The sequence below is a fragment of the Acomys russatus genome, chromosome 2, assembly GCF_903995435.1.
Source record: "Acomys russatus chromosome 2, mAcoRus1.1, whole genome shotgun sequence".
NCBI lineage: Eukaryota > Metazoa > Chordata > Mammalia > Rodentia > Muridae > Acomys > Acomys russatus.
Genome location: NC_067138.1, coordinates 100800085 through 100812289, shown reverse-complemented (window position 1 = coordinate 100812289; position 12205 = coordinate 100800085).

Below are 12205 nucleotides of genomic sequence, written 5' to 3'. Positions count from 1 at the left end.
ATTTTCCTGGGTAAACTGGTTCATGGAAACACAATTACATGGAGCACATACTAAAATATTTTGTAAGTTTTACTTTTGAGATTATAATATAATTGCAATTCTCCCTTCCCTCTTCACCCTCCAAATCCACTCATACCCACACACTCCTCCTTCTGTGGCAGGATAGTTCATCTCACTGTGAGCCCTAAGATTTTGTACTGGAAAGCCCTGTATCTCGTTGTGGTGTGGTTCAGCCCTCATATACACCATTAATCCAAGAATCTTCTGCTTATTGTAAACAGATGATTATGATGTGGCTCATCCCTAGCAAACACCTTTAATCCAATAACTTTCTATAAGTATGATTAAATAATGTTAACTCTAGGTTAAGAGACAAATTAAGCAAACAGTTGACAGGAAATAAACATGGTGGGGAAACAGAGAGTGAGAAGTCTGCAAGACAGAGAACCACACAGGAGTAGAAATGAGGGGCATTCGGTTTAAAGGGCTTTTAAGACAGCATAGAGAAGCAGAAGGGGCTTTTTTCTTCTGGAACATTGGATAGGTTGGAAGGTCAGCTCGGAGCTTTCTCTGCCTCTCTGAGCTAGTAGGCTTTCACCTCAGCATCTGGCTCCTGACTCTTCATTGGTAAAATCAAATGACTGGGATTTTGTATTTAAAACATCTTTGCTCTTTTTCAAATTCACAGATTCTTGTTTCACTAATTGTTACTGCATGAAAACATGTGTGTGTATATATGTATACACATATGTATGCATACACACATATAGTTATGATGGTAGGACTTTATGGGCATAGCTTGAGATATTACTAGGAAACATAGTCTCACAACAAACTTCCTGGTTTTTGGCTCTTAGAATCATTCTGCCCTGTTACCTAAGTCTTAGTTACAGTTGTATTTTGTAGATGTATACACTGAGACTGGGTTCTATAGTTTTGCATTTTGAACTGTCATGGTTTTCTGTAGTGGCTTCTATTTGTTGCAAAGAAAAGTTTCCTTGATGAGGGTGAGGACTACACTTGTCTGTGAGTATAAAGTCAAATGTTTATAGATTGTTGTTAGGGATCAGGAGGCACTATGCAAGCTTCCAAGAGGGAGACTTCTGTCTTAATCTGTAACCACTCCCTTTTATTTTCTATTTTATTTGTGTTATCTTATGCCTCTACCGCCCTTCTTCACCCCTTATCCCTCCTAGTACCTTCCAACCCCACAACACTAGGTAAGAGAGAAAAAGGTTAGTGGGACCCTCGCACTCTTTTACTTTGGGCTGTTTAGGGTCATCAGGTTCTTTGGGGCAATACCAATATCAGTTGTAAAAATATCTAGCAGCCCAGCAAACTAGCAACCACAAACACAGCAAATACAGCAGCAGGAAAAACAAGCAACCTCCTTTCTCCTCTGATGAATTGCCTTGGAAGCATTCTCTCTTTCAATTATCCTTTCTCAGAGAGCCTTCCAACGGTCTCACTGAAGTATCCTTTTTTTTTTCTCATGGAACATTCTCTTGAAGCACCGCCCCTCCCCCCACTTGGCTCTTGTATTTATACCCTCTTTAAGTCCTCAGAATTCCAATATCTATAGCTGGAAAAAGACCACGCCCCTCTCCAAGCCACACAAGGCAATTATCAGCTGTGCACAAACTAAAAGCAGGCCTATATCCCACACTTGTGATTAAAACAGTAACATAACGTAACTGGATTTTTAAAGAAACCAAAACTTCCACTATATTAATCACTGTTCTATTGTTGTGATGAGACACCATGACCAAGCTAACTCTTATAAAAGAAAGCATTTAATTGCGGGCTTGCTTACGCTTTCAGAGGGTTAGTCCATGTTCTTCATGGCAGGGAGCATGGCAGCACACATGCAAGCATGGTGCTGGAACAGTTGCTGCCAGCTGATCGATAAGCAGAGGGAGGGGAGGGGAGGAGGGAGAGAGGGGGGAGGGAGAGGAGGGAGGGGGAGAGGAGAGGGGGGGGTCAGCTTTCTGGGTTTGTCATGGGCTTTTGAGATCTCAAAGCCCACCCGTACTGATACATCTTTCAACAAGGCCACACATCCTCTAAGTTTTTTATTCCTTTCAAATAATGTTACTTCTTGGTGACTAAGCATTAAAATATATGAGCCTATGGGGGTCATTCTTACTCAAATCACTACATTCCACTTCTTAATCCTTATAAACTTATAGCCATATCATAATGAAAAAAAATGCATTGAGTCCCATTTCAAAAGTTCCCATAGCCTGTATGAACATTGTTTCAAAGTCCAAAGTTCAAAGTCCCTTTTGAGACTCATGACAATCTTTTAACTGTTCTCCCAGTAAAGTAAATATCAAAAAGCTAATCATATACTTTCCAACATCCAATGGCACAGAAAATACACTATGATTGCTAAAGAGACAAAAGGGAGCATAATGAGGAAATACCGGGTCTAAGCAAGACCAAAAGCCATCAGGGCAAACTCCAAACTCCGCTTCTCTACGTCAAAATGCCCCTCAGATTCCAATTCTTTCAGCTTTGTTGACTGCAGTCCACTTCTCTCTTGCTCGTTCCATACATGGTCTGCAGCTTTCTACAGCAGCTATCCCAACTGACATGGCATCCCCCATGTCTTAGCGTTTTTAAGGCAATCCACGCTTCTTTATACCTTCAGACTTTTACTCAGTGGTCTCTCTTGGCCTCTGTGCAGGCACAGCCATGACACACACCTGATCTCTGTGACTTTCCCGACTAGTGGAGGGAGATTCTACAACCCCTCTCCTGTATCTTTGACTATAAGCCCGAACCACGTGGCTGAAGCTGCCAAGCTCTGCTGCTTGATGGGGCTGGAACGTGATGGCCCCCTGGGTTCAATTACATTTGCACCAGCTTCCTGTTTTTGATGGTTCCCTTCACTGCTTAAGATTTTCTTTAATTCTTTCCTACAAGTTAGAGGTATTGGTGGAGCCTTGGCCTGAGGGCATCATTACCACTCATTTCATTTAGCACCAGATTTTTCTTTAAGTTTTTGATCTCTTTGAACACGGGACTTAGCTCCGTTATACTTCCTAGCTTCCTGGTGCTTTTTTTCCCCACTCAAACTGTACATTTTGTATTTTTTTCCTTGCTCAGCTTGCTCATTTTTTATTATAGATCTGTATCAGATTGACCACTAATAACCGCATGACAGAGTCAAGACTCGTCTGTCTCAAAAGCTCCTCTGCCGGTGCCATTCATTCAAAACTCTTCAACTTAGGTTTTTTTGTTTGTTTGTTTGTTTTGTTTTTGTTTTTTTGGACAGGGGCTAAGAGCAGCCACATTCTTTGCCAAAGCATCACAAGAAAAGTCTCTAAACTAGTTATATTCTTCTCACCTGAAACCTCCTGAGCCAGGTCTCTACATCCCATATCATCCTCAGCATCACTCTCTCCCATGCTGCTATTAGGAGGACCCACTAAGCCCCACTTAAGTGCCCAACCAATTTACTAGTCCAAAGTCCCAAAGACTTCTATATTCTTCTAACAAACAGCATGGTCATGCCTACCACAGCAATGCTGCATTCCCTGGTGCCAACCTCTGTCTTAGTCATTGTGCTATCGCTGTGATGAGAAATCATGACCAAGACAGCTCTTTATAAGAAAGCATTTCACTGGGGCCTTGTTAAACTTTTAAAGCTTTAGTCCACTTCCATTATGGCAGGTAGCATGGCAGCACACATGCAGACATGGTACTGGAGCAGTGTCTGTGGGCAGAGAGATAGACAGACAGATGGAGGTGGGGGTGAGGAGGGAGGGTCAGGGAGAAACTGAGCCTCTTGGCTTGCTATGGGCTTTTATGATCTCAAAATCCACTCCTAGTGACACACTTCTTCCAACAAGGCCACACCTCTTAAGCATTTTAACCCCTTTCCATAGTGATACTCCCAGATGACTAAACCAAACATTCAAATATATAAGTCTATAGGGCCATTGTCATTCAAACCACCACAACAACCAACAGTCCTACCCAGCTATGACGCCTGTCAACAGCCAGTATGGGTCTGTGGCTCCAACTATGAAGCAGTGGCATGCATATTTTGACAGTAACCGACGACAGCTCTCTGAGTGGACTTAAGACCTCTTCAGTCAGTAACCGACAGCTCTCTGAGCGGACTTAAGACCTCTTCAATAAGAAGGAAACCATGCCTGGTACTGGAAACTTAGTAATTACTCACTGCTTGTAAAGACATGGTTATTGGAGGAGAGTCTAATCAATTAAAAAATTACCATGAACCTGAAATTCAAGTTTCCTGAGTATCCTGTACTTTGTCTCACAGTACTGCCCTAAATGGATGCAGTTGTCATTTGAGTGCATTCCCAAAGTTTGGCTGTAATCATTTAGCTGTGTTTAGTGTCCCCTGACCCTGAACAGGAGCAAGGACGTGAAGGAAAGAAATTAATAATGGTCCCACTTTGCTGAGCACCTACCACTTCCTAGTCTCTGCACTCTCCAAGTGTGGCTGTGTTGACCCGCATGGCTTCTTAGACACGGGGCTTCTCAAGCCTGATTTCAGACACACAGTGTGTTTCCATTAAAGTACTTGGCACCCCTGGTCAGGCACCTGTAAGTAACTATTAGTCTAAGATTGCTTTTTTTTTCAGCGTAGGTTTAGATGGACAGAAACTGAGCCTAAAGCAGAGATTTTCCTTTCTGTACTATTGCACCGTCATCACCTTGCATGTTAGTTGCAAGGCTGAACTAGTGTTATGTTCTTATTAGTGAAAGCCCATAGTTTTCACAAGGCTTGTGTTGTTCTGTCCATTACTGTGTCATAAAGAATGGCTTTACTGTATCCGAAATTCTCTCTGCTTCATCCAACTCTTCTTTCTCCTCCTGCTGCTCTGGTTTGTTAAAAGCAAACAGAAAGAAAGAAAGAAAAAGAGTGAAAGGAAGGGAAAACACTTTTTCTGTAATGGCAGCTGTGGTTCCAATGATGAAATGGATAAAGAAATTAAATGATTTGCCCAAGATTGTCAGCTGAGTTTGTCTTCGGGTTTGTCTTTCTTCCCAAGCTCGGTTTTCTAAGATGGCCAGGCAATGGGATGTTATTACTCTGGAAGTTTAGGTGATGATTTCGACTATAGTCTCTGTTGGACATTCAGGAAGAAGGGACATTTTGACCTACTGAGGTTTCCATGGAGGCCCAGCTCTTCAGTTGTTGGGGAGCTTAACTTCCAGAGTGCGTGAATCTCCCCATAAGTTGTTTTCTGCTTTATTCAAGTTATTCCCAATTTATAAATGGGAAAACTGAGAATGCTAACAACCCTGAAGGGGTTTCCTAATTATCCCTTAATCAACTGCTAATGGGCCTCAGCTGATCGCCCTAGGCTTCTGCTAGAGATCCAGCTGGCTGAAGGTAAAGAAAAGCTGAAGTAGTGCTGGCCTTATCAATGGGAAGAAAGCCTAAAGGGCTGAAGCAGAGTGTCTTTTCATTTTCCCTGCCCTGCCCTTTTCTCCTAATGTTCCAGAGTAGCCATCTTGAGAGAAGCCAAGGTTGTCAAAGCAGTGAGGAGCCAAACAAGGAGTGAGCTGTTAGCTGGGAGAGGAAGTTATCCAACAAATGACCACTGTAAAGTTTCCAAAGTGTATCAGGTATTGTGTTTAGTCGTCTTCTTGATCTTGTGAAAATGGGTGTTGGAGGAAGATGTAAATAAAGATGTGTATAGGAGAATTCACAGACCATGCATGAAAGAGGAAGTGATAAGTCAGATGGACCTATAGGCTGGCAAAAGAAAGCAGGAAGCTAACATTGCTGCACATACTCTTGGAGAGTCTTTGAATTAATTAACATTAAAATCCTGTATTTTGGAGAGGTTCTGAGTAATGAACCTCCTCATGCATAGAAGGCAATGCTACCAACTGAGCTATATCTCCAAGATAGTTTAATAATTTAGTACTTCTAATAGTAGATGCCATGAATGTACTTGAGTATGCCTTGCATATATGAGGTCATCAAAATGGCCCTTTAAATGGAGTTTTACTGTATCTGTTTTAATACATAGTGAAGCTAAAAGTCACAGAAGTTACTAGCACTGTAATCATTGGAACTCTGTTGCTTTCTTGACCATAGAGCTTATACATATTCTGTGACTGCTTTTCCCTTTCATTAGCTTAGCTTTCTAGATGAAGCAATGCAGATACATCTTTAAAGATCAAAAGTAATGAGAAATAAAATCCCATCCTGTGTTAGTAAAGACCCACCCGAAAGAACTAGTTTAATGGATATGATTTAATAGAAAGAATTGCTGCCTGGGAATTTAAGGATTCAGATGACAAAGTGACAACCCTTTGGTACTATGGGGATGAGACACCTGTAGAAGTGGCTGACAAAAGGAAAAGACTCATTACAAAACATAACTAGTGGGTAAAGACTCTCGCTGAGCTGAAACTCAGGCTCTGAGAAGGAACACCAATGGTGTCCCAGAGTTTGAAGGACAAGTAGTAATTACCTGGGCCTTAGACTCTGAGGCTCAGGTTGGCTGGTGCTACTGAGGGGACACAAGGAAGTAGATTCTATGTACTAAAAAAAGAAAAAAGAAAAGAAAAAGAAAAGTGGATTGGATTCAACTACTGCCCCTAAAAATGACTGCTACCTTCAGAGTGAAAATGCTCACAGTATAGACCAGGAATAAAAATGAACAGAAATTGGGGAGTAATCGTCCATTCTTTTGGCCCCAGAAGTGCAGGTTTTTTTCTAGTGACCCCCATTGGCTGAGTCCAGTAGATAACTAGGTGGCCAAGCTGAAATGTAGTACAGAGTCTTAGACTTGGCATGTCAAAATATACCTTATGATATAGTGAAATATAACTGAGACTCAGCCTTCAAACACTTCTAACTAGTGTAGCGCCTTTAACCGGCTCTTAACTGGTTTTCCCTTTCACTCCTAATTCTGTTTAATCCATTAGTATTGTAACACAGTTGATTGTCTCAATATATAAATTGTACAAGCATTTCTCTACTTAAACCTACAGTGAATCAGTGACTCTGATTCCTTTTACAGAATATGTCATGTACTAATGTCTTAATCCTTGTTCTAAACTATTTCTCTAGTGGTCACCACTGTCCTTTTGTGTCTTTTCATAACACTGAGCTCCACGCCATCTCAGGGAGCCTAGGCCCAGTCTTCCTTGGCACGCAATCCTTCAATGCGCAGTCTAACACTTTTTCACCTGCACAGCACATCTTTGCCTTATCCCACATCCAAGTCTAAGTGAACACCCTTGTACCATTTTTCTTATTGTATGCTTCATATATTTCTGTATAACTTAAAGTGCTTCGTGCAAGTTTATACTATTTAATATCTACTTGCCCATTAGATTTTGAGTTTCACGAGAGGAGAAATCCTGTTCATTTTGTTGTTTCTTACACAACTCTGTCTCTGACATATGGTCATGGCTCTGGAGTACTTGTTGATGACTCTATCATGTTATAATTAGGACACACAGGGACTTCTTCTTCCATGCTTTACACAACGGTGGGTAAGCACAAGCATGGATGAAATATGACCTACCCCTTCATTTATAGAGACTACTCAAATACAAGGTCATTTGCAGATCTTACAGATCCTTTGGTACATTTAGAGTCTCTGATCTGGAGCTAATGGTGGCCACCCTGGAATAGAAATAGGAGAGACTATAACCACAGCTAAACATGTCAACAACAACCACATACCACAGAAAGGAGTAATGAAAAGCAAAGGATGTAGCCTGCCTGGCTTTGGAAGCCAGCCATACCATTAGTACTACCCACATGACCTTGAGAAAGGTACTTATGCTCATTGTATTTCAGTTTATTGAGTACTCATATAAAGTTCAGTGCAAACATAGATGCTACTGGTAAAAACTAAATTAAAACATTTACTTAGGGCTGTGCGTGGAAATATAAACATCCAATAAATCTTACCACCTGCCTCTCAGTTAATCCTTTTGCCTATAACAAACCACACCTACCTCCTGCCACCTACTTCCAAAATAGTTTATTATGCAGTGTCCCATAACCTGGAAACGTCACTTTGTATCTCTACCACACATAGGTCAGCCTGTCTGCCTTTTGCTCATCCCACCCCCAAGTATAACTGTCAAGTGTTCCCACCTCAGGGTGATTCTTGTACATTAATTTGGATCTTTTAAATGTATTCCGTACATCTCAAAACCACCTCTTAGCCCTGTGCTGTTTTGTTTTGTTTTGTTTTGCTACTGAGACTTTAGGACACCAGCTGGGCTCAGTAGTGATGGCTTAATTCCATTCCAAGACAAGGTAGAAGCTCCTCTCAGCATGCCTTTAACGACTGGGCCACTTTCACTTGAGACCGTCATTCTAGCCAGTTTCAATAGCACAGTATTCTTTTCTTTTAAATCAAGTATGGAAGAAGAATATTATTCACCAATATCTATTAGTTCCCTTCTTTTAATACTAAAATTTTAACTGCACATCTATTTAGCTACCTGCATAGGGATTGCTTTTTCCAGGCCTCTCATGGATGGGTGTGTCCTGTGGAAATGATAAGGTTAATGGGATATGGATGCACATCACATGTGAAGTTTTAAGTTATTTACTTAATGTACTCCCCCCCCCCAAGTTTATTTTGTTTTAATTTTGTATATGTTGATTTTGGGGTGGGGGCATGTCCACATCACTGCAGATGCCCTGGACGCTAGAGGCACAGATTCTCCCTGGACTGGAGTTACAGGAGGTTGTGAGCTGACCAACATGGCTGTTGCCATGCAAACTCAGGTCCTCTGTGAGAGCAGAAAGGGCTTTTAACCCCTGAGCTGCCTCTCCAGACCTAAAGTAATTTATTTAAAAATAAACTGCTTTCCCAAAATGAGTGAGATGGCTTAGTGGGTAAAGGTGCTTACTGTCAAGACTGAGAGGACTTAAGTTCTGTTCCTGGAGCACACATGATAGAAAGGAGGACCTCCACATGCATGTGACATACATACTTACACAGACATACACACATACACAGACTCGCCAGCATACAATGCACACACACACACACACACACACACACACACACACACAAATCAAATAAACAAAATGTTAAAGATGCCATTCTATTTCCCCCTAACACTCCACCCACCACCCACAGCTTATAGTTTTATGGAAAAGAAGGACAACTTTTCTGTCTTGTCAGGTAACTCTCATTTATTGCTAACAAAACAGGTGAACCAATGTTTCAGTAGATAACAACCTAGCTTTAAAATTGCATCAGGACTGAGAACATCCTCTTCCACTAAGGTCAGGCAAGGCAGCCCAGCCAGAGGGAAGTGATTAAAAAGCATGCAACAGAGTCCATGTCAGAGATAGCCCCTGCTCACCTTACTAGGGGACCCACATGAAGACTAAGCAGCCCATCAGCTATATATACCTGTAGAGGGCAAAATGTTCTCCCATGCAACTTACAACACAGCATCGTGGTAATGAAGTCAAGGACCTGCTATCTCAAATATGGCCCCAGGGTAGACTAAAGAAAATAGCTGAGGCAGGAGTGGCCCTCTGTTTTCCTTTAGCTCTTTTCCTCTGAAGTAATTTAGGGAAAGGATGTTTCTTGCCTGCAGCACTTCATAAGGCATCCATCCGAGAGGTGCTCTTTCCACACCCAGGGGGCGGTACCTGCTCCAGGTTTATTATCCTTAGGTCACACTATTGGGTCAGCAACACTGTCTACTGCTTAGCTGACCTCTTTCCTATTTGGGTTTGCTGTTCTGGGTCTTAAGTTCCTAATGAAGGCTCTTGTGCCCATAAAAGGTTTTATTATATTAAATATTATAATGTAGTAGTCGTTAACTACACCTGTATCTTCTCTAATGTCAATCTCCCCTGAGCACGGGGGTTGCAACCATGAACCTGGTGTGGATGAGTAAAAGGGGTTCTTCCTCTCAACAAAGAAACACCTGGAGTTTTGGGGTGGGCAAGTTAGGGCTTCTAACTTTCAGGAATAGGAGTGGTGTTCAAGGAAGTCCTGAGCAGGCGGTGCCTGAACTGAGTCCCAGTGGAGATGCATCACAGCTTTGTGATGGAACATATGGACTCTGGTGTGGGAGCTTGCCAAACCTCTTCCTGCCAAGTATTACTTAGGAACTCAAGGAAGCTCAGTATAAGCCTGAATGCAAGGCAATGTTTGCAGAGAGGGAGGTGGGCTATTGCTAGACAAAAACGAGCTGGTTTGGTGGTTTGAAAGTAAATAGCTCCCATAGGTACATAGGAAGTGGCACTATTAGGAGGTATAGCCTTATTGGAGTAGATGTGTCTCTGTTGGAGGAAGTGTGTCAATAGGGGCTAGGCTCTATCTGCTCAGAAGCTCAAGCCAGTTTACTTCCTGTTGTCTGTGGATCAAGATGTAGAACTTTTAGCTCCTGCTCCAGCACTCCACAGACCCGCTCTGGGAACCAGTGAAGAGGAGAGAAGAGAAAGTCTTGGAGGTAGAGAGAATTGAGGAGACAGCAGTGAACAGCTGGTTAAGGGAAACCAAGCATTGATTGAACTAACAGCTATAGGAATTAGTTGTTCAGGAGAGATTTAGGAACTGAGGAGGGAAAAAAAAAATACTAGCTCAGGCATAAGTTGCAGTCCAAACTGAAATGTCTTGTAGCCTAGGAGAACTTTGTTTTTCTTCTGCTTTCCTTGTCTCTTTTACTTGCTTGCTTTTCTTTCTCTGTTACTCCTTGGACCAACCCCAGTACTTTATTTAAAGTGAAGTTCAATTTTTTTCATTATAGATTACATCATGATTTTCTCACCTTTTACAACCAATGGAGCATCTAAAACTCAACAAAGCAAGAAAACAATCTAACAAAGGAAGACATAAAAGTTCTGTATAACCTACAATAAAACATACAGAAAAAAAATCAATCAATTTCCAAGCAATGATCAGCATGACCTAATTATTATTTCTTAAATAATATTCAGGAAAGTTTAATCTTAAATTTCACCAAGTTAAAGCCATTGTGTTTACATGATTGTCATAGCAACATATCTTGAACTAAATGGTAACACAGAGAATATTTGACCTACTTTCAGTCCCAAACCAACAGGTATGCTATCCAAGCCTAAGCTAACTGCCAAGGGGTCCTCTATTGCATATATATATATATATATATTGCATATATATATATATATGACATTCCAAGCCCACCTTCTATTGCTCTCAAAGCAGATTCTAAGGAAACTTTTTTTATAGCTAACAGTATCTGGCCTGGTACTGTTATGTCAAGGTCCTAACTTTCTTTCATTTAGTTTCTGCCTGATTTCTTATAGTCAGGCAGAACTCTCTCATTGTCTCAAGCCTTTGGCCAGATGCCTCTTTTAACATTCTGTGTGGAAAAAAGTTTTCCAGTTTAAATTTCATTAAGGCTGAGAAATAGAGAGAAAGACAGTTTTAGGAAAAAAAGAAAGAAAGAAAACAACAACAACAAAAAGAAAAGCAGATTTCAAAGTAGTTTTTAGGCAAAATTATACCTGGACCATACATAACATTTAAGAGCAGTGGTGATCAGCCAGAGATCTTTGGAACTTTGTCAAGCAAAGCCTCAACAGCTGTTCTGGATGTCTTGAAATCATCCTGGACAGTCAGAGGTCTCTAGAACTTTGTCAAGCAAAGCCTCAAAGACGTGTCCTTCTGTCTCTGACCCAGCACCATGTGTGCCTGTGTGCTGTCATGCTTCCTGTCATAATGCACTGCTGTGAACTCTAAGCCAGTCTCAATTAAATGTTTTCCTTTAGAAGAGTTGTTGTATGATCAGGGTTTAATCCCAGCACTTGGGAGGCAGAAGCAGGTGGATTTCTTGAGTTCAAAGCCAGCCTGAACTACAAAGAGTCCAGGGCACCCAAGACAACACAGAGAACCCCTGTCTCAAAAAACCAAAGCACAAACAAACAAAAGGAGTTGCTGTGGTCATGGATGGTGTCTCTTCACAACAATAAAACACTAACCAAGACAGGGATTTTCTATTTCATTCCTTACAAAAGTCAGTGTTTCATTAAAAAAAAAAAAAAAAAAAAAAAAAAAAAAAAAAAAAACCACACACACAAACAAACAAAAAGCCAAAGATATTAAACTTACAATTATGTTTGCCATGCATACGAAATTTTGAGAGGCGATCCTTTCCCACAGTCACCCACTAGCAGCTTTGGTAGAGGCTCAACTGAGCTTTTCTCCACAGCCCACCTTCTGTCTGTCAACCA